Source organism: Cyprinodon tularosa, unplaced genomic scaffold, assembly GCF_016077235.1.
Source record: "Cyprinodon tularosa strain WSP-4 unplaced genomic scaffold, ASM1607723v1 ctg39, whole genome shotgun sequence".
NCBI classification, from domain to species: Eukaryota; Metazoa; Chordata; class Actinopteri; order Cyprinodontiformes; family Cyprinodontidae; genus Cyprinodon; species Cyprinodon tularosa.
Genome location: NW_024039107.1, coordinates 239216 through 262434, shown reverse-complemented (window position 1 = coordinate 262434; position 23219 = coordinate 239216). Strand labels below are relative to the sequence as shown.

General features: G+C 39.6%; 1 protein-coding gene across 1 annotated transcript in view; it reads left to right on the top strand.

The window, feature by feature from the left end:
- LOC119791431 (aryl hydrocarbon receptor-like) overlaps positions 1-23219 on the top strand; it is an 80973-nt gene that overhangs the window by 19293 nt on the left and 38461 nt on the right. The gene's annotated exons all lie outside the window — the stretch shown is intronic.

The following is a 23219-nucleotide window of genomic DNA, read 5'->3' as shown; positions in this document are numbered from 1 at the left end:
CATAACGGCAAAAAGAAACCACCAGTAGGAGAAAGTGATGGTCAGGTTTGACTGTTTATCTTGACAAACTCATGGAAGAAAAGCTGGACCTTCTTTCTTGGAAAAGAGGTGAGCTGAGGGAAAAATACTGAAGGGTTTGTTTTGTTAGAGAGAAGCGGAGGAAGAACGATCCTTTCTAACCCCTTTGAAACGTGTCCTTTGGGGCTCAGCTGATTATTTACACAAAATTAAAACCTCTTCTATTTCTGTCATCATCGCGTGTACTCCAGAGATCACACAGGGGTTTTTTGGTGAGGTTTCCAGGAAACTTCCTGACTTTGTTCTGCTGCTGCGATCAGGTCCAAACCGCCTGGAAATAAAGGCTCCTATTTACAGCGAACACTCAGCGGGATTGTGGCGCTCGCCAGCTGAGAATCTAAATCGGTGCAGAGCTGTGAAATCTTGCCCCTCCGGCTTACCGTAGATTGAAATTGAACCTCCTCAGCGACAGGAGGTGTTAAGCAGAGGTGGTGAGCATGCCGGGGTCCACCTGTCGTCTTCTGGAGGCTGAAACCGGAACAGAATCAGTCAATCTGACATCGGAGCTTCCTTTAGCTCTCTGAGAAGCTTTCAGGTTGGGTTCAGATTAAAGACAACATTTCAGGTTTGTGTTCAGATTGATCGGATTCTCATTTTTACAAAAAGAAGGGGAATTTTCAGAATGATTTAACAGATGAGTGCCAACCTTTTTCTCCTCTCTGGATGGTTTTTATTTAGATATATTCTCTTAAAGGTCAGCCGTGCTAGAAATAAATGTTAACCTTATGGAGCGGAGCTTCTAGAGATTACAGTAATGTTCTATAGGAAGTATAATCTGCCCATTTAATTTGAAATAATCTGATTCTCACCAGGGTTTTGAAAAAACATAAATCCAGTTATTAATACGATGCTTTACAAGCATGCAAATGAATGAGTTTGTAGCAGGAAAGTGGATTTTATTTTGAAGTTTGGGATCATCAGGTCAAATCAAAGTTCAGAATATTATGTTTTGATCTCAATTTCTGCACAAACGGATGTGTGAAAACTTCAGTGAGGTGAAGCAGCAGCAGGTAGAAGAGCGGGTCAGATTTCCTCCACAATGATTAAGGTAGCTCCTCTTTCTATTGTGTCTCCTCCGTTGTTCAGAACAGGTTAGAGTCCTCGTCTGTGCAGCAAACACGGCGATGCATGCATGCATATGATGCATGACCACAACACAGAGACATGAACGTCTGCAGCAGTTCCTGTTCTTCAAACTGAGCCAGAAATCTCAGCTGCTGCCTGCAGATCTATCAGTGACTAACAGCCCCTCTTCAGGGTCTTTTGATCATCTGCAGAAAACAGAACCTTGAGTCTTGATTGTCTCCTGGTGGGACCTGCGGCCGTAGGAAAAGCCTGTTGCTCCAAACTCATCTATTATTTGTCATGGCAGGTTGTTTGGCGTTCAGTCAGAGGCAGTGCAGGGTGTCTGGTTGCTCTCTGGCTGCAGCAGCGTCTTCGCTCCCTCCCTCCCTGCAGGGATCAACCTGTCCCGGCACCTCGGGGTTCCTCTTCCTCTCGACTGTCCGGTCCTTTCGCAACTTCCGCCTCATGCAAACGCTGCAGGGCTCTGGGTTGTTTTTCAAAGCTCTCCTGCTGCTTCTTCTCCTCTTTTGGTTTGTCCACTTTCAGAGTAGCCCATTCCTAGTTACTCTTAAGCTCTACTGTCTGCCAGAAACTCTGCAACCATTCTGTGGTCAGGATTTCTGGATGTGAGCTCAATTACCTGTATGTGTCGAGGTGTAACGACAATCATTTTCTGCCACGACTTCTTATTCTGCAGGTTTACTGCTCCCCCAGTAATTTAATGCCAAGTCTGTTCACATGGGAGCTTTTAAAGCCCTGAAAGTCCTTTAAAAGTCAAATAAAAGCAGACATTAAAGGCAGGAAGCAATTCAAGGTGGACTAGATGAAAGAAGCAGTCCAGATTAAAGAGAAAACCATAAAAACATCAGACAATGAAACGGCTGAAAGTCAGTTAATAAAATAAAAGTTATTAGGATCCAAGTGTAGGATTATCTCCTGTCGCTCATGTGCAGATTTGACGGTTCATGAATGCGGCTCCTCCTCATAGGAAGAGGAGAGGAAGGATGCAGCGGGGAAAAGCTTGGTCTCTAAGTAGGTTTGCAGGATTTTAGGTGGAAGAAAATACAACAGGGATATATAGGAGAGGAAAGTACGGAAGAGGATTACGGCCACTGGAAAAACAAAAAACAAAACTTAACTGATTTTTAAATTTTATTTCAGTTTAGTATGGGAAAAAAGTCAGAATTCTGACTTTAATCTCAGAATTCTGACTTTGATCTTAGAATTCTGACTTTGATCTCAGAATTCTGACTTTAATCTCAGAATTCTGACTTTGATCTCAGAATTCTGACTTTAATCTCAGAATTCTGACTTTAATCTCAGAATTCTGACTTTGATCTCAGAATTCTGACTTTAATCTCAGAATTCTGACTTTGATCTCAGAATTCTGACTTTGATCTCAGAATTCTGACTTTGATCTCAGAATTCTGACTTTAATCTCAGAATTCTGACTTTGATCTCAGAATTCTGACTTTGATCTCAGAATTCTGACTTTGATCTCAGAATTCTGACTTTGATCTCAGGATTCTGACTTTGATCTCAGAATTCTGACTTTGATCTCAGAATTCTGACTTTGATCTCAGAATTCTGACTTTAATCTTAGAATTCTGACTTTAATCTTAGAATTCTGACTTTTGATCTCAGAATTCTGACTTTAATCTCAGAATTCTGACTTTGATCTCAGGATTCTGACTTTTGATCTCAGAATTCTGACTTTGATCTCAGAATTCTGACTTTAATCTTAGAATTCTGACTTTGATCTCAGAATTCTGACTTTAATCTTAGAATTCTGACTTTAATCTCAGAATTCTGACTTTTGATCTCAGAATTCTGACTTTAATCTCAGAATTCTGACTTTAATCTCAGGATTCTGACTTTTGATCTCAGAATTCTGACTTTGATCTCAGAATTCTGACTTTAATCTTAGAATTCTGACTTTGATCTCAGAATTCTGACTTTAATCTTAGAATTCTGACTTTTGATCTCAGAATTCTGACTTTAATCTCAGAATTCTGACTTTGATCTCAGAATTCTGACTTTGATCTCAGAATTCTGACTTTGATCTCAGAATTCTGACTTTGATCTCAGAATTCTGACTTTAATCTCAGAATTCTGACTTTGATCTCAGAATTCTGACTTTAATCTCAGAATTCTGACTTTGATCTCAGAATTCTGACTTTAATCTTAGAATTCTGACTTTGATCTCAGAATTCTGACTTTAATCTCAGAATTCTGACTTTTGATCTCAGAATTCTGACTTTAATCTCGGAATTCTCACTTTTTTCTTAGAATTCTGACTTTAATTTTAGAATTCTGACTTTTCTGATCAACGGTGCAACTTCCACTATGAATATTTCAATTCTGGCAAAAAATCATCTCTAAGATTTAAGAAATAACCTGAAAGTTACATTAAGGTAAATAATACGGTAAGCTGCAGTTTGGTGTAAAATAATGAATGAATGAAGTAACCAGTTAGTTCTTAGTGACCTAACAGTTTAGGCCTGTTTATAATCTGTAACTTCAGATAAATAACCACCTACATTTTGGGAAGCAGTTATATGATCCAGCTTCATCTGAAAATATGGAAAAGATGCACATTAATTTCCCCGACTTCCCTAAATGACTGCGTTTGCCTGCTTTACGTCCAGAAAAATCCCCCCTCCCAGCAATATTTTGATGCTTTTCAGGACGCCGCATTAGGGAGCAGGACGTAACCAAGCAGGAAACGGCTCTGATTCTCCAACCTAACCTGGCATCAGGGGAACTCTGTGTTTTTTCCACACAGAGTTGGAGTTCTCAAAGCTGCATGTATGTCCGGCATTTTTAACGTCACATGAACAGGAGGAGTGGAAAGGAGGGGGACCAGGAGTCCCAGCCCCAGTAATAGAGCTGGTCTGGTGTGGTGGAACCTTGGTTGTTTTATGAAGCTGCCCAGCAGCCCTCGGTGTTTCCCCAGCGCTGTGAAGGCTCATGGGAAGTCGGGCGTCCGCCGCTGCAGGATATGACCCAGAGAGAGAAGCTCTGTCTCTGTCCTGCGGGTCCTCGGCCGTCTGACTTGTCCCCGAGCGTTGGGCGGGGACGAGGGGGCTGCTGGGAAACACCCGAGGGTTTGATCTCATATCCAAAGCTCACAACGCAGCCATTGTTCCAGAGTTTCTGAAGCAGACCTCCTTCATGTTCAGACAGCGCTCTGTTTTTATCCTCACTGTCTCCTTCTCTTTTATTCTTTGTGTCTTCTTTCCTTTCTTCTTCTCCTCTTTCTGGTGACCGAATGGCCTCATTTAACCACGGACACTTCTAGAAACACCGTCTACGCTCTGATAGAGAACCAAACACCTGATCCACTGCAGGACACACTGTTTTCTAAAAGCAAACCACACCCTGGGATAGATTACTAATTAATCACAACGAGGGCCCGAAGCGTTCCACTGTAACCGACCCCTGCACTGTGTCGTTCCAAAGGAAGACGGTTATTAACAGCTGTAAACCATTACAACCAGTGGCCTGATGGAGAATACAGAAATGTCTACCATCAGTGAAATATGTTCCCCAGATGAACCAAACAATCAGAGAGAGATTAAAATATCATAAAATACTGAGAAATGAATGAAACCTGTTCCAGAAAGAGATGGAAATATTCCACTAAGACCTTTATAAACAAGGCGAAATATATCAGAAGCCTAAAGGGTTTCCCCAGACACAGAAACGACAGAAACACAGAGAAACAACAGAAGATCCACAGACTGAATAAAATGTTTGCTCATTTATCGTTAAAGAGGAGAGGAACGTTTCATAGATATGTTTGAAAGCTTTATATAAAATCCTAAAAGAGATGGAGGGACTCCCCAAAGAGCGGGACGGTGATACACATTAATGTTAAGTCAAACATTAAGAAAACGTTTTCCACAGAGAGGATCAAAACAAAGCAGAAACGTTTAAAAAAACAGATAAAATCTTTTTTTTTCTGTTCAAAGGCGTAGAAACGGATGGTGTCTTAAAATAAACATAATCTTTACATCTTTTAAAAGCTGCAAGCAAAACAGAAGAGAATGTTTCAGGAAAACAAAACCCATCTAAAAATGAGAAGAAAATGATTCAAATTGAAATCCTTTTAAATTTTCAAGCCAATAGTGTTATTGGAATCCAGGACAAGACCTTTTTACTTTTGTAACATTTCGATGCAAAAATTTATGTCAATGTAATAAGAAACGCCAACTTGCCCAAATATATTAAGAAAAATAACAAAAAAGGTGCTTTTATAAGAAATTCATGAAAGAAACACATTTTGTTTTGGTCCAACATAATCCTAGAGCATTAATACTGATACTGGAATTTAAATTTTTTACTTTATAAACCTAAATATAATTGTTAACTGGGCTTATTAACTTTTTAACTTTACTTTAAAACTTTTCAAATAGCCTTTTTAACTTTTTTTTCTTTATTTTGTAACTTTAATTAACTTTTCACGCTTTTTCCCTTGACTTTTTAACTTTTTAATGAACTTTTCACCCTTTTTTTCCTTGACTTTTTAACTTTTTAATTAACTTTTTACATTTTTACCTTGACTTTTTAACTTTTTAATGAACTTTTCAACCTTTTTTCCTTGACTTTTTAACTTTTTAATAAACTTTTCACCCTTTTTTCCTTGACTTTTTAACTTTTTAATGAACTTTTTACCTTTTTACCTTGACTTTTTAACTTTTTAATGAACTTTTCAACCTTTTTTCCATGACTTTTTAACTTTTTAATGAACTTTTCAACCTTTTTTCTGTGACTTTTTAACTTTTTAATGAACTTTTCACCCTTTTTTCCTTGACTTTTTAACTTTTTAATTAACTTTTTACCTTTTTACCTTGACTTTTTAACTTTTTAATTAATTTTTTACCCTTTTTTCTTGACTTTTTAACTTTTTAATGAACTTTTCAACCTTTTTTCCTTGACTTTTTAACTTTTTAATGAACTTTTCAACCTTTTTTCCTTGACTTTTTAACTTTCTAATGAACTTTTCAACCTTTTTTCCGTGACTTTTTAATGAACTTTTCACCCTTTTTTCCTTGACTTTTTAACTTTTTAATTAACTTCTTACCTTTTTACCTTGACTTTTTAACTTTTTAATGAACTTTTCAACCTTTTTTCCATGACTTTTTAACTTTTTAATGAACTTTTCACCCTTTTTTCCTTGACTTTTTAACTTTTTAATTAACTTTTTACATTTTTACCTTGACTTTTTAACTTTTTAATTAATTTTTTACTCTTTTTTCTTGACTTTTTAACTTTTTAATGAACTTTTCACCCTTTTTTCCTTGACTTTTTAACTTTTTAATTAACTTTTTACATTTTTACCTTGACTTTTTAACTTTTTAATTAATTTTTTACTCTTTTTTCTTGACTTTTTAACTTTTTAATGAACTTTTCACCCTTTTTTCCTTGACTTTTTAACTTTTTAATGAAATTTTGGCCCTTTTTTCTTGAGTTTTTAACTTTTTACCTTTTTTATCTTTTTTTGTAAATTTAATTATCTTTTCAACTTTTTTTCCTGACTTTTTGACTTTTTAATTAATTTTTTACCCTTTTTTCTTGACTTTTTAATTAACTCTTTACCTTTTTTCCTTGACTTCTTTCCTTTTTTTGTCATCTTAATTTCCAGTAGGTAATATATCAATCAAGGGCTCATCTAATTGGTCAAATGCCAAAATAAGATGTGCAGCCATGCAGCAGTATCTTTGCTGAATGGCTGGATATAGATCTTGTGCTTCTAGACCTCACTGAGGGACGAGGGGACTCCATTTGTAAGGGTTATAATAGTGATCAGAAACGGTAACTTGCCCTTTAAAGTGAGACCTACAGACGGATGTAACGTGTTCATCACTTAAGATCAGACATAAAAACAGGCGAAACGTGTAAAGTTCAGATCTGAAGATATCTTCCTAACTGCATGAGCAACACAGAGAAATGAAGAAAAAATAAAACCAGAATTTGCCATCAGTTTAGTAAAATATCTTTACAGTGTGGCACGAAGAAACAAAACAATATAAAGGAATGAAAGCCAAAATAACTTTAAACCAGTGATGTCAAAACTTCTAAAAAAAAACCCCATAAAAAGGCTTTAAAAAATAAACAGAGATGGAGAACCACAGATGTTGAACTTCATTCACTGCGTTCCTGATGGCATCTTCAGCAGAGTAAGAGAGGGAGCTCGTTAAACGGATAAATAAACAAACCCAAAGATCTGAAGTTAGCAGCGGATCCCAACAGTCGGTGAAAACAACACAGAAACGCTCCCACAACAACCAGACGGTGCTAAATGACTGCGAGCATCAGCAAAACGTGCCCCAATCAACACTTCCTGGATTGTTTGTGCTGCGGCTGGAGAGAGAAAGATTTACAGCTGCTGGGTGGCGGTGGAAATGACGAGAGGGAAAGTGAAGGATGATGGATTTAACGGCAAAAAAAAGCCGCCTGCGCAGAGTTGATCAGGATTAGAGGCGCCCGTCTAAAGATGTGGGATGTGTTGTTCCTGAGGCTGCGGCAGGTTGATCCCTAACAATGCAGCGAAGGTCGGCGTCTGGTTTGAAGTCTTCGCCGCGCCGCTGATGAGGCCCCAGCTGAGCTTGTTTCTGGCTGTGTAGGGTTGTAATTTGTGGTCTTTTAATAGCTCAGCTGAACTTCCCTCCTTCGCAGCGCATTAGGAAACCCACACTCTCAGTTCTATGCACACACATTTTCTCTCTTTGTTGTGCCTTAATTTCCCCCACTGAATCCACACACACCCTTCCTCATTCCCACTCATGGCTTTCCCAGACAGAGGTGCCTCTTTGATGCCATCTTTCTACAAAAAGGTGTTTATTTTATCATTTTCTATCTCTATCTCCTATTTAGATGTAAAGAAAACGGGGGAAAAAGCAGTTCTGCTCATTTTTAGACAAACAAAAGGGACTCCTGTCAGTGTTGCTGTGAACACAGTGTGCCTGCTGTGCTTCCACTTCTGCTTTTTCCTTCTCTTTGACTGACAGGCTAACATGAGGCGTCAACAGGCACAGAAAATCTCCCGTATACGCTCTCGGGCCAAATATGAAGCAAACTTTACAATGTTCAGCTTCCTCGGGTCCCTGTTGCCTGATTCCACATCGGTCCCGTCTAAATCCTGGAGCGAAATGAGCCACACTGAAGTGATTGAAAGAAAGTTAGCTCTGGTCTCAGATCACAGGATCTATGGCGGTTCCAGAACTCCAGGGATATTAGGGACTTTCTACAGATCAAAGGTCAGCTGAGTCGCTTCCCTGCTGGTAAACGGATGGTTTATTGGACGCAGGCCCTGGCCGTCACATGTTAGCTTCTCTCTGATACATGAATTAAAACGGCTTCACGCTGCGAGGGAGGAGCAGAGCGGACTCTGGTGAATATTCACAGACTAACTTTGGCGGGTTTGTTTCTGATTACAACAGGAAGTAAGACGGACGGCTTTGACAGAAAAACAAGTTCTCTCAACTTCAACAAAGGAAATGATCAAAGAGCTGTAAATAGATTTTCCACTTCCTCCCTACTAAGGTTCCTTCACCTGCTCAGGGGGGTTTTCAAGGGTTAAACCAGTTTCTAACTGGTTCTTTAAAGGTTTCCACTGCCAGAAGGTCTGATCAATGTTTTTGTCGTAATCTGGGTTCCTGCAGAGAACCACAGCAACGTCATTCTCCGCTGATGTTCTTCATACCCACCATCATCTTCAGCAATAGGGGCGTAAATGATCGTCGTTTTGCATCGATGCATCGATCCAACAGCCAACGATCCGATGCCTCGACACGTCCGCAAGAGTATCGTTTAAGTTTTCCTCTGGTCTATCTTGATCCATTTGCTCCTGGACGTAATTCTGCCTCCCGTGCTGTGGTGGCGCTAAACCTATTTAGCCCTCCTGCCTCGCTTCCTTTAGCCACTACCCTCTCTCCCTTGCACACACACACTCGCGTAAACACAGAGGCGTTATTATTCTTCAGTGAATGAGGTTTTCATAGGCCTAGGTGGAGCACAACTTTACTACTTCTGTATTCTGCTGTTGTTTCTCAAATAAAATGCATAACGATTTTACAGCTTTCATTGATTAATTTCCAATTTTAAACATTGTCAGACCTGTAAATTGATCGAATCGAATCGTGGTGTATTCTTGATTATCGAAAATAATCGAATCGTTGGATCGAATCGCCATGATGGATGCCGCTTATGCACGCATTAGAATGTGTGCATAAGCGGCAAAAAGCTGGTTTTGATGATGACTCGGGAATCTCAGGTTGCTGAAAAATTTGAACGTTTAATTATTTAAGTAGCTTGCACCAGACGATAACCACCGACATCACAGGCTGCAGTTAACCTTCATAGCGTGACTGAATGGCTGCAGGTTCTCACTTGGTTTCAGCATCTGATAAGGACTGGTTTACAGACTGGAAGTTGGTCTGAGACGGTTTGGGACGAGGCTTTAAAAATATTTCTGAAACAGCTGAAGGATTTAATGTCTTCTGTGGGACTTTTCTACCAAACCTAACTTTAAATGTGCTGTAAGGGACCTGAGGAGCAACAGACTGAAAATAAGGACAATCTGCTCAAGTTAATTGTTCCAAAACTGGAACAATTAATCAAAACTACGGAAGAGGATTAGGGCCACTGAAAAAAAAAAGTGAACTGATTTTTACATTTTATTTCAGTTTAGTATGGGAAAAAAGTTAGAATTCTGACTTTAATCTCAGAATTCTGACTTTAATCTCAGAATTCTGACTTTTTTCCCATACTAAACTGAAATAAAATTTAAAAATCATTTAATTTTTTTTTTTTTTCCAGTGGCCCTAATCCTCTTCTGTACCAAAACCAATTCAAAACTTTACCCAGGCAAATGATTTACTGGAAAAAATCGAAATCTAGATAGGTAATTTCTTCTTAAAAAAGGTGACTTTGTTCTTGGATTAAGAAGGTAAAAGAGACATTTTGCCAATGGAACAAGACAATTTACACTTACAATAAGAAAACACAATTGCATTGTCTTATTTCAAGTGCATATTATCTAATTTATATAAGAGTAAAAATACTCATTCCATTGGCAAACTATCTCATTTACCTGCTCAAATTTAGGGCAAATACACTTTATACGCTGTCTTAGTAACAGATTGGTTTTCTCAGCATGTTTTCTTCTTTGCTGTTCAATTTTTTTTTCTGCTGCTGAAGGAACTTGGTCCATTGTGGCCTATTGTTCAGCACAGAGGAAGAGGAAGAGGATTAAGAAAAGAAAAGAAAAGAAAAGACAGAACTGGTTTTGGTTGGATTCTGTACACCAATATTTGTATTGGCAGGGGCCACAAAGTCCTCTCAGAAGACATCTAAACTGCTGCAGCAAACCGGTTCTGTCAACTTAACAAAGCGGGTCGAGGGAGGAGATGTGAAGGCGCTTCTGCTCCTTTAAAAACAGCCTCTAGAAATGTCAGCGGTGGAGGTGTGTTCGCGCCGATAGATAGCATCGGACCTGCAGACCGTCTGCTCTGAGGAGCGCAGCCAAAACACGGCAGACCGCAGTCGTGTAGAAACCTGCAGAGGCATGTGGGGGAGTGCAAACTGAGCGTGTGGTGCAGCAGAAACATGCAGGCCAGCATCACAATCGGCACTGATTTTAAAACTGCTGATTTTAGCTTTCAGGTCATTTTATAGACCAATAGATATTATTAGTAGTTTCTGATTTCCCACTGCAGTAGCTCATTACCTGAGTCTGACTAGTCAAAGCTTTTATTAAAAAAAGTGATCAGGGGTGACTCTTATCTCTAGATCTAAAAGCTGTTAAAACAAAACAGCTTGTGGTGTCAGACAACAGTCCTACTTGTTTATAAAGGGTTCATGACTAACAGGAAGCTGACTGTTGACATAAGCAGGCCCCTGATTAATTTTCTGATGGCAAAATATATGCAAACACCTTTTAAAATTAAAATGATAAGAAGCTGAGTCAGTATCCTGCTGCGGAATATAATAATTTATTGAACTCACATTGGAGAAATTTACCTCTGCATTTTACCCATCCCCTTGGGGAGCAGTGTGGGGTTAAGGGCAGATTAGACTTCTGCAACCGTACACATCAAATGCCGCTTGGGTCTGGTCATGAACCAGTCTTGCTGCTATACTTCTGCACCATCGGTCTGGAATTTCTAGGGATACACAGCAGTTTCCCACCAAAGCTCAAGGGGGAGCCCAATCGAGATGTTGCGAGAACTTCGGCGAATGTTCATGAGAACTTCGTTTTGGCAGAGACCTTTGCATCTTTATATGATCTGTCTGAAGAATCATACAAGTGGTTGTACTTCCGAACCATCTCGATTAACCTTTCGTCGTAGTTGTCCATTGTAGTTGTTCCCCGTTTTTTAAAAATGGCGCCTCACGGCACCGAACCGAGAAGGACGACCACACTGACACCCGGAATGGTTAAAGGCCACAACATATGCGGGCTTAAGGGCAGATAAGACTTCTACAACCGCCCACATCAAATGTCGCTTGAGTCGGTCACAAACCAGTCTTGCTGGTATGCTTCTGCCCCATCGGTGTGGAATTTCTTGGGACGCACAGCAGTTAACCGCCAAAACGCAACGGGTAGCCTATTTGAGAACTCGCGAGAACTTCGGTGGATGGTCACGAGAACTTTGTTTTGGCAGACCTTGGCATCTTTATGTAATTTGTCTGAGGCATCATACAAGTGGTTGTATTTCCAAACCTCCTCTATTAACCGTTCGTCGTAGTTGCCCATTGTAGTTGTTCCTCGGTTTTTAAAAATGGCGCGTCCCGGCACCGAATCGAGAAGGACGATCACACAGACAGCTGGAAAGACAAACCAAGGACCAATCACAACTGCTTTTTGTCTGCGCACTTCCGCTTGAGGTCTGTGGGGGTTTGCGACCGTCCGAAACGTAGTCAGGAATTTTAGAGGTGCGCGACAGAGATGCAGAACAGAGACAGATTTGATGGTCGTAGAGGCTATGCGTCAGAAGCATAAATTGGCCTTTAAGGGTAATGCTCAGTGACGCAGAGTGCAGGCTGTTGGGATCAAACTGGGTACTTGCATCCTTCTCACAGGACAAGCACACTGCTCTACCCACTAGGCCAACACTTCCCCCTAATGTCTATAGACTTGTTACCTTTGTAGTGATCTGTCTTAATAAGAAAGATCAATTTCAACGTTCTCATAGGACAAGAAGTCGGATTGCTACGATCCACCATACTGGGAAAGCATGTGGAGGGTAGGAAGAAACAACCTCCCTATAAGAACGTTGCCTCAGCTGAGGTTCAAGAACGCGATATTTGTAAAAGATCTTCCTAGAAATGTACTCTGAGTATAATTCTAGAGATGTAAGCATATATACCTCTATTCATCCCAATGAGTCATGAAAACACTGGATAATTACCTCCACCAATGAGGGTATGTTTTTAGGAGAGTTTGTGCGTTTGTCTTGAAAGGTTATGGACGGATTTTAAGGACATTTTTATCAGAGGTCTCATGCCAAGGAACAATCCTTTTGAATTTGTTGATGATGCAGATTATGTGAGAGTTTTAACTATAGGTGTTAAAATTTGGTGCTTGGCGGAGCTCTGTGGTCACGGTGTGCTTTTCTACTCTGTAAAGTATCCGGACGCACAGAGGACACACATGGAAAAGAATGTTTGTTTGTTTGGGGAAACAAAGAGGCGGGGGTTAAACAATAAAGTACCAGGGTTTATGTGTGTATGATGATGTAGGAGTTCCTAAAAAACAAAAAAGCTGATTAAATCAGAGTTTTTCATGATTGTCGGTGCAAACAATAAAAAACTCCTTCCCCAGCAGCTTGTAGGGCTACCTGTTGGGGAAATTAGGGGTCTACCAGTCCTCCCAGTGTGAACTGACACTGTTTTTCATAGAAAGTGTGTCCCATCTTTCTGGGGAGATTGCAGGTCTCTTAAATATTTTTAAAGTTTCTGATTTGATGGTAGTGATCAAAGAGCTGCTGGTTTTCTTAAGCTCTAAGGAAGCAGCAAAGGTGGACCTACCTCACCTATTCGGCTGGTCTATAATAGATTTGACACTCCCTTTGCTGGTTTCTAATCTGATCTTTGTTGATTTGGGGAGTTTTTGTGACATTATGTGAAAGTAATTCCTTTGTTTTAGCCGTAACAGCCCACAGTGTTTCAGAATGTCTCACATGCTAACATCAGCAGGGCTCTGTAAAGAAACACCAACATTCTCCATTTCCTGAGAAATTTCACAACCTGTTCGTCACGTTATCAGCCCAGCAGTTCCTGGAGGTATGCAGGAAGTAGGACGACGTAGCCAAAGAGCTAATTATTACAGATAGGTCTGACTCGTTTTGTTTTGAAACCCTCACCTTTGTTCAGGTTAAACTTTCCTTAAAATAAACAGTTTTAATTCAGAGCAAACAGAGATCAATAACTGGCGCCACATGTCTCCCTCCTGCAGCCCTGTCCCTCTGACTCCACCTTCTCGCTTTATGAGCCGTGTGTTCGTGCCACGCTGCTGTCAAACAATCACATAGACCTGTTTCTGCTCTGTCTCCGCTCTGTCTCACATCCAACACCTGACAGCCTAGCTGTTAGCTAGCTAATTAGCAGGTGACACGGCGGCGAGGCGGTTCAGCCACCTCTGTCTTTTTATCTCCACCAATGCAAATAAACTTTTAGCATTTTCATTTTGCCCCACTGTCCTTTATCAGCCAGAATCCTCTCTGTGGCTCGGTCTGGACACTCTAAGCTGCTCATCAGTTAGGACTTTTGGCTGAATTAGTTTTATTTGAATCTGCTTTAGAGAAGAGATTTGATCATATCTTAGATTTAGGTCAGAGGTTGCAGAATTGTTTCAGTTTTCTGAAAGTAACAAGTTAAAACCACAAAAAACCTTTTGCCCAGAGACTGATTATACATAAACCTACAACAGAGTTTTATTACTGGGTTTATCAGATGGGGTTATTATAGGACACAGAGATAAACTTAGATAGGAGGGAAGGAAAGTGTTTCTTTCAAGTAAGTGGAATAAGACAGTGTGCAAAGCAGCAGGAGATCTATGGAGAGAAAACCTTTTCAGTATTATTGCAAGCAGAGAAAAGGTTTCAAAAAAAGGGGCATTTTATGAAAACTGAACTTTGAAAAACTACATAAAGAAATATTGAGATTAATGTATTTTGTGTCAACAAAAGTGCTTCCTTTTCCCGGTTTACTTTTGTTTCACTTTTTATTTTTTCAGGTTTTACTTTTCAAATTGTTTATTAGTTCGTTTTTATGGAGACTGTGTTTTACAAATGTTATTATTTCTTTAAACCACGTTTTAAAGATTTTACCCTTGGACCAATAGAAAATAGTTTGCCCTGATTGGACGTTAGCGACAGCATTTCTATTGGTCGGCACCCGTGTCAGTTAGAAGTTTAAAGAGGAAATTCTGTAAAATGAGATTTGAAAATAATGCAAAACTAAAAAAAAACATGAGTAAAAAATAACATCTTGAATTTATCTAAAAAACTAAAGTCTGAATAAATATTTGAAAAAATAAAATTTTGTAAATAAAAGGTGAAAATAGTAAAATCCAGTTCTAAAAATAATGGTTGAACTTTTTACATACGCATTAGAAATTACTCTGAAAACCATTTTTGTTCATTTTTACAATCCATTTTCTTTAGATTTTTTTTTCCGTAATGCATATTATTGAAGCACGTCCAATGATTTTGGACCATATTTCTCTCCATAGAGAGCCAGGTTTAACAGCAGTGAGGTGCATATAAACACGGATAGATCTACTCTGCACAGAACCGCAGTCTCATCTAGACCTCTGAGCCGCACAAGCGTGTCGGTTAATCGTGTGGAAACCTGTGAACCACGGTGAGTCTCTCCTGTGTGCTTCACAGGAAGTACTGATCGTCAGAGGAAGTGGGATGGGAGGAAGCGCCTGAGGAGAGGTTGGTGGTGTCTAACCTCTGATTCAGCCACACATCTGGAGCCAGGCCCGGTTCGTCTGGGCCAGACTAGCTTAAGGTGGTGCAGAGTGTTTTAACAAGATAAATTGAAGATGAAAGTCTAAAGCACATTTTAAACAGCAGAGCTGTTTTACACGACTTCATCATGCATGAAAAACTCCATCAGTGATTACCTGTCCTCCGCTCTCATCTGTCTGTTTATTAACCTCTTATCAGCACTCGCTGTTGTGCAATTTAACCCTCAACATGGACTAGTACTAAGTTCACATCAGGCAGATTAAATCCTGATAATTTCACCTCATTACTGGAACAGTCAGTCCCACACAGAGTAGATTAATGTGTGCAAACCTTGACAATAAAGCAGCTCTCATTCAGGTTTCCTGTTTTTATTGTTATAAAGCGGAATTAGTCTGAATATTTATCTGAAAAATTGTCCTAACAAGAAAACACTTAAAGTCAGGAAAGTCATATTAAAATTTAAAATCATAAACATATTTTTAAATGAACTCTTTATCAGACTATATTGGGTTTTTTTTTCCCGTTATCTTCTGCAGTCCAGTTAATAATTTATCAACGATCATCTGTCAATCTATTTTTTTCGGTCATAGCATCTTGATTCATATGTCGCAGCTAATATACGCAACGGTTGAAATGAGAATAATTTCCTTTCCCATTGAGTTCCGTCCCAGTGTTCACGGGGATGGACGTCTGTGTCTTCAGCAGGCGTAGAGCTAACAGAACTGGCAGCGTTGCGAGGCAAGGGCTCAAACATGTACGGCTGGAAGCCTTCTACACCAAACCAAGCTTCTGCCGCCCTGGCGTCCTCTTCCACAACATCTTCATCCCCGCTTTCCTCCTCTAAATAAAAAATGGATGACGGAGGAGACTCATCCACGACCTCCGACACTAAACTCTCCTCCTCTTGCATGTTTCCTCTGTCCATGGCGTTCCTTGACAGCGTCGTTTCTAAGTCACCAATTTAGTGCTACTTGGTCCCAATGGAATTTCCCATTGGGAACCTACTAGCACTAAGTTGCTAACTGGTTAGCTAGATGCTTCCGACAAACCGGCCACAACCAAAATTGAATTTGGACAGGTCCACAGCATGATGCTGCCACCACCATGCTTGACAATATTATGTTTGTGTTATAGGTCGGCCATGGGGTGCTGGTTTGGCCAGGATTCTGGGATGTTTAACTAAAGCAGAGATTAAATGTCAGCGCTGTAGTCATATTAATGTCAATATTAATGGTGTTGGTAATTGGCCATAACAGGAATATTTATATCAATATCAGCCCAAATGTTCATACTGATGCATATGTCCTTGCATTTTTTAAACTGCTGATATTCCAATGGATAAATGTTTCACTAATAATATCTCAGCCTCTTTTTTTATGGACATTTAAAAAAAAATAGTGCAGAAATGTCCAGTGTCAGGATGCAGAGAACCAAGCTGCTTCCTGACTCCACTTCCTCTTTTATCGGCCTAAATGTGTCAAAGTTAGCATTTCTTTTCATTAGATAATCTGGAGACGGATGTGTTTTATATAAGGGAGTCCAGAGACACGTTCCAGGAATGGAGATAACTCACCAAGGACACAGGAGCAACACATTAGCTGAGGTCTTTTCTCAGCCAGAGTACCTCACCTTTACAACACTTTGTGTTTTTCACTTTAACTAATCACCATTTGGTCAGTTTTTCCCTTTGTTGTCGCCATGCACTGCAAAAAGGATTTTTTTCTTAAAATAAGTGACATTTTTCTTGAATTCAGGAGTAAAGTGAGACATTTTGCCGATGCAAATTCAGGGTAAATACACTTAATTTAAGAATTTTTTTCTTGTTTCTAGATCATTTTCCAGTGTGAGGTGATTACTGAACAACTGGTCCAATTAAAATGAAAGCTGGATCGAAATGTTGCAGAAAATCCACTAAGAATCGAAGCAGAAAAGGCAGATTCTCAAACTAGCAAAATTGGCAAATTAGACAAAATAATAAACACAGCAACATGTTTTATAATATTTTTATTCAAGACAAACTTACAAAAACTATAAGATAGATAAATTACTATTTATATTATATAAAATATGGTTTCATATGCATTTTTTTTGCACTATTTCCTTTGTCCCGAGGCCAGATATTACTCTCAGTCCCTCATGAGACTGAAATTCAATTTGATTCTACAGTATTTAAATAAATAAAAAATAATTTTCCTGAAAGATATATTAGTATTTTATCAATTTTTCATCAAAAGAACACTTCTCCCAATGGATCGCTGTTATTTCCATCACAATATTGAAAATTTTTTTAATCCTTTGGCTAATTGCAAACGCATCGGATGTCACTCAACAGGTGAGATCATGGCGGGAAAGCACCATAAACCGTTTCCATGGAAGTAAAGGAAACAAAAAGTAAAAAATCAAGGCAAAGTTTCCCAAAACCATTATTTCCAAATGCCTCAAATTCCCCTTGAATGCATAGATTATGAAAAGAATACCTTTTTATACTCTGTATTTTATGCTAACTCTAAATGGAGGCTAATATAATTTCAACAACAGTCATTTTCATCGCTACATATATTTATTTATTACGTTTATTACAAGCACTGTCAGTTAATGTTTCTACACATTTAGGGTGAAGTGGAACAAATCAAAACATGTTGGATTATGAAAAATATTGTGACCAAATTTGACTGAAATTGGAGAATCATCCATAAACCTTTAGTAGTAAACAGCAGTCTGTGTCCCTGGGTTTGAATCAAATTACAAAATCGAATTTCTTGGAAGAACAATCAGAACGATCTGCATTTCATCTTAACCTTTAGTCATTTTTTTGCAAAAAAAGGTGAGAGTATTTCAGTTTCGGTTGCTGCATGAACAGAGACCTCTGCAGAATAAGTTTTGCAAAGATCAGCCTGAAATGATAAACCGTGTTAAACTGTCCCTGCTCAGCTAACCCGTCACTGCGTGCTCAGGTTGTTCATGCATCCTCTGCAGGTGAGCCGCCCTGAGAAGCAAGCGGTCAGATTGACGGGGGTGTTCGCTGTGGGAGCGCGCTGCTGCACAGCTTTTAAGGAAACTCGCTCAGAGCTGCAGCAGCATCGCAGTTTTAATGACAGGGAATCCAGTTTGGTTGGATTTTTATGGTGGAAAATTACTGGCAGTGCAACTGCCACGCCTCTCTCCTCATGAATGAGAGTTTATATAGGCAGCCGGGCGAGTGTGCGTGGGTCATTAAAGCCATGAGAAGCTGCCAGAAAGTAGATATTGGAGCAGCTTTCACACAATCAGCTGATCTTCAGTTGCTGATTCAAGGGGTTTGCCAACGGCTTTCAGACCTCTGCAGCCGAAAGGTTGATGCCGATTGCTTTCTGACATTAGCCCACAGCTGTCTGCTGTAGTTGGACCGAGCTGGACTTACCCCGCTCTGTCTCCGTTCATGTGGAGTCCTTTCTCTGCAGCCTCAGTATCTGTGTGTTTACTAGTCTGGTTTATCTGTGGTTTATCAGACCAACAAGTCTCCTCAGGAAGTGCCTGGCAGACAAAGCCCAGGGCAGAAGCTCCTGCAGCATTAAGCTTTGAGAGCCTGAGAATCTGACCGGGTTCTGGGTCATGCTTTCTGCCTCAGAGCAAGGATTAACGTTCGTCTCTGCTGGTTATTATGCTCAGAATAAAATTCTAAATTAACATCAGTTTTTATTCAGAAGAAAAGGGAAATCTTTGACATGCTGATTGAGTTTAAGCCCAACCTAAATACTTCAACAAGTTGTCAGTAAACGGTTCATTACAAAGAATCAAGACAACAAAGCGACTAGAAGTTGATCTAATGTGACATTAGTTGGTGTTTCTGTCCGCTGAAGGAACAGAACCCGATCATTTAGAACAGAATATGTTTTTCCCCTAATGTTTGACCGATACGGCGGGCTGAATTGTGGGCCCCGGCTCCTCCTTGTTTACATACCCGAGCTCCTGCAGATGAAAGAGGAACAGGCGCCTCCCTCCATCTGGTTCAGACATGTCGGCGAACTGGCCGTCCTCGGCGGCAGCTCTAAACACCAAAACAAGAGCTGCAGTTAAGAAATCTCTCCGCTTTAACCCCATCATTTTCAGCAGACTAATCCTGGCTTCATATCAGGAGCCGAGCAGCAAACTGAGCCTGAATAGACGGTGAGAGGATGTTAAAGGTACCTGCAGTGATTCCCCGTCTCCCTCTGGCTGTTTAACAGCCTGTCATGTGTTTCCTATTGAGGCTGCATGGAGCAGCAGCTGCAGCGGTCGTGTGTGCAGCAGTCCTCTGGAACATTTTTAGCCATGAGCGAGTATTTTTAGGGCCAACAAAGTAGGATCCACAAATAACAGTAGTTGGAGCGGAAGGTGGGGCATTCCTGGTCAGGAATCTCTAAAGTGGAACAGTTTGGGAGGGAAAAACACAATTTTTAATCAGCGTTTAATTCCTTCACTAGAAAAACAATCTAGAAATAAGTAAAAAATGTCTTAAATTAAGTGTATTTACGCTTAATTTGAGTAGGTTAATTAGATAGTTTACCAATGGAATGAGTATTTTACTCTTAAAATAAGATATTCAGATAAAATGCACTTGAAATAAAGCGATGCAATTGTGTTTTCTTGTTTTAAATGATCAAATTGTCTTGTTCCACTGGCAAAATGTCTCAATTCAATGACAAATGCACTTATTTTAAGAAAAAATTTTCCTTGAATCTAAGGATCTTCTAGATTCCATTTTCTAAATATGAGTAACTACTGGGAGTACCGCAGGGCTGACTGCTTAGACTCATTCTCTTTTCTATTAGATTACCTCCATAGAGGTGATAAGACAACATGGCATAGATTTCCATTATTGATGATTAGGGCTGAACAATTTTGCCAAAATGCCAAAAAAATCACCATAGAGAGCGTTCTGAGCAGCTGTCTCACTGTGTGGTGTGGAGGCTGCAGCGCCTCAGACTGGAAGAAGGTGAGAACAGCAGAGAAGATCATGGAGGCGCCTCTTCCCTCCATTAAAGACATTTCATCCCAGCGCTGCGTGTCCCGAGCCCGTGACATCATCAATGACCCTAGCCTAGTAAACTAGCCCCATCAACCAGCGGCCAAAATCATTTTTGCCTGCGGGTTTGGTCTAGCATCAATCAATGCCCCAGGCCCTAGAACTGGCGGGCCAATCAGAATGCAGAGATGTGTTTTTAAATTTCTGGATGCAAAGAACGCGGGACGATAAAGCTGCGCAACGCTGGAGAAAGCACAACATGGAAGATGGGAACAACTATTGAACAGTTCTCGTTTGACTCAGCTTTGGAATCAGTTTGGGAAGGATTGGACTTGCGGTTTACGTTGAAACGTGAGCAGGAAGAGGCTCTACGCTCATTCATTTTTAAGAAGGACATATTCGCCGTTTGGCTGTTGATTTCAACTCCGCCACCAGCTTCCTTTCGAGGTTACTACGTCACAGTCAGTTGCTCTCATTGGTCAGAGCGTTGGCCACTAGGCACAGACATGGTTTAAAAAAAACAACGGGTTGTTCTCATCAACAATCTTCCGATGTCTCATCTGGGCTGGACTAAATCACACATTTAATCTCACATTTAGTCTGGTTTAGTCTGCCCTCTGGAAAGAGGCTTGGAAGCATCCGATGCAGGTCCAACAGATTCCATAACAGCTTCTAACCCACTGCCATTAAACTGCAAAATGTTATTTAAAATGGCCCCAAATGTTGGAAAAACTGTATATCATGTACCAGTCTTATGTTTACATTTATCACTGCTGCACTTTAGAAATGGAAATGTCTTGATAGCTGCACTGAACAAAACAAAATGACTAAAGTCTGTCTAAGTCTAAACAGACCTAAAACTCCAACATTGTTCAAAAACTTTTGATTTGATGATATTTGAAATCAAATAAGCTTCTGGAAAATGTTTCCTCCTTAATATCTGAAATGATTCTCTGTGGTCCTTAGAGCAAACCGAGCCGTGCCTCGGTCCAGTTTTCATTGGATGCTCATGACAGATCCGATAGAAGCGTTCTTTCCACTGCGGTCGGAGTGACGCTGAGACCAAAAGTGGGTTCAGGCCAGCGTCTGCAGTCAGCGCTCCGATCTCCAGTGACTGATGGAAAACAAGTGTTCCCAATCCCAATGCGAGCTGGGTTCTGTGGTAAAGCCCGGCAGAGGCTCCGCTGCTGCAGTCCCTCTTCGGGACTCGCTTTGTGACAAGTTTATGTTGGCCTGTATTTCATTTCCAAACAAAACAAGTCTATTTAGGAGAGGAAAATGGTTTCCGGCTGTGCTGTTCATCGGCGGATCACATGATGCCGTTTGGAGTGAAGACATGAAAAACAGTTGGGGCGTGTGGACGTCCCACTATTTGACATTAATGCAGGGTTACAACATTAAACCTTAAGAAATGGAAAACAGAACAAGTTCTGGTCTGATCCGTGTGTGTCTGCTTTTAGAGGGAGATTACATGTAATTATCATTGGTTCAAACGTTTCTGGATTCAAATGAAAGATGCCTGCATGAGGCAATCTGTCAGATTTATGTAAAGTTTTTTGTTTTGTTTTTTTAAAGTTGATTCTTTATCCTCTTAACTTCTGCAGCTTCTGGATCAAATGTGGACGTTCCTTTCGTTTTGAGGCTTGGATTTAATCGCAGTTTTTGTCTGTCCGTGTTTCCTGCAGATTTTCAGTCCTTATTGAATATTTTTCTTGGACTAAAGTGGATTCTGTCAGGATTTGTTTTCCAGAAGTCTTTATCTCTCGGTATCCTGATGCACCTCCACCATGTACCACCCTCCGTTATCATCCATTTAGCTCCCATCTTAAATTCTTTCTCTTTCTGTGCCCACATGTACGGAAGAGGATTAGGGCCACCGGAAAGTTAACTGTTTTTTAATTTTGTTTCAGCTTAACATGGGAAAAAAAGTCAGAATTCTGACTTTTTTTCTTAGAATTCTGACTTTTTTTCTCAGATTTCTCACTTTTTTTCTCAGAATTCTGACTTTTTTTCCTTAGAATTCTGACTTTAATCTCAGAATTCTGACTTTTTTCTCAGAAATCTGACTTTAATCTAAGAATTCTGACTTTGATCTCAGAATTCTGACTTTTTTTCTCAGAATTCTGACTTTTTTTCTCAGAATTCTGACTTTTTTTCTCAGAAATCTGACTTTCATCCCAGAATTCTGACTTTTTTTCTCAGAATTCTGACTTTCATCTCAGAATTCTGACTTTTTTTCTCAGAATTCTGACTTTAATCTCAGAATTCTGACTTTGATCTCAGAATTCTGACTTTTTTTCTCAGAATTCTGACTTTTTTTTCTCAGAAATCTGACTTTTTTTCTCAGAAATCTGACTTTAATCTCAGAATTCTGACTTTCATCTCAGAATTCTGACTTTTTTTCCTCAGAAATCTGACTTTTTTTCTCAGAAATCTGACTTTAATCTCAGAATTCTGACTTTGATCTCAGAATTCTGACTTTTTTTCTCAGAATTCTGACTTTTTTTTCTCAGAAATCTGACTTTTTTTCTCAGAAATCTGACTTTAATCTCAGAATTCTGACTTTCATCTCAGAATTCTGACTTTTTTTCTCAGAAATCTGACTTTAATCTCAGAATTCTGACTTTGATCTCAGAATTCTGACTTTTTTTCTCAGAAATCTGACTTTAATCTCAGAATTCTGACTTTGATCTCAGAATTCTGACTTTTTTTCTCAGAATTCTGACTTTTTTTTCTCAGAAATCTGACTTTTTTTCTCAGAAATCTGACTTTAATCTCAGAAATCTGACTTTGATCTCAGAATTCTGACTTTTTTTCTCAGAATTCTGACTTTTTTTCTCAGAAATCTGACTTTAATTTCAGAATTCTGACTTTTTTTTCTCAGAATTCTGACTTTCATCTCATAATTGTGGATCTTAATGTAGTAACACATTGGTTGAAAATGACGGAATTAAGCAACTTTTTACGTGCCTGAGGGGTCCCCTCATTAATGGAGGAGAAGAAGGTCATTAAAACAAGAGAGCTAGTCTCTAAAACAGACATGGCTATGGCTTGATGCTAACATGTTTGTTTTCTGTCAGAATTCTGAGATTAAAGTCAGAATTCTA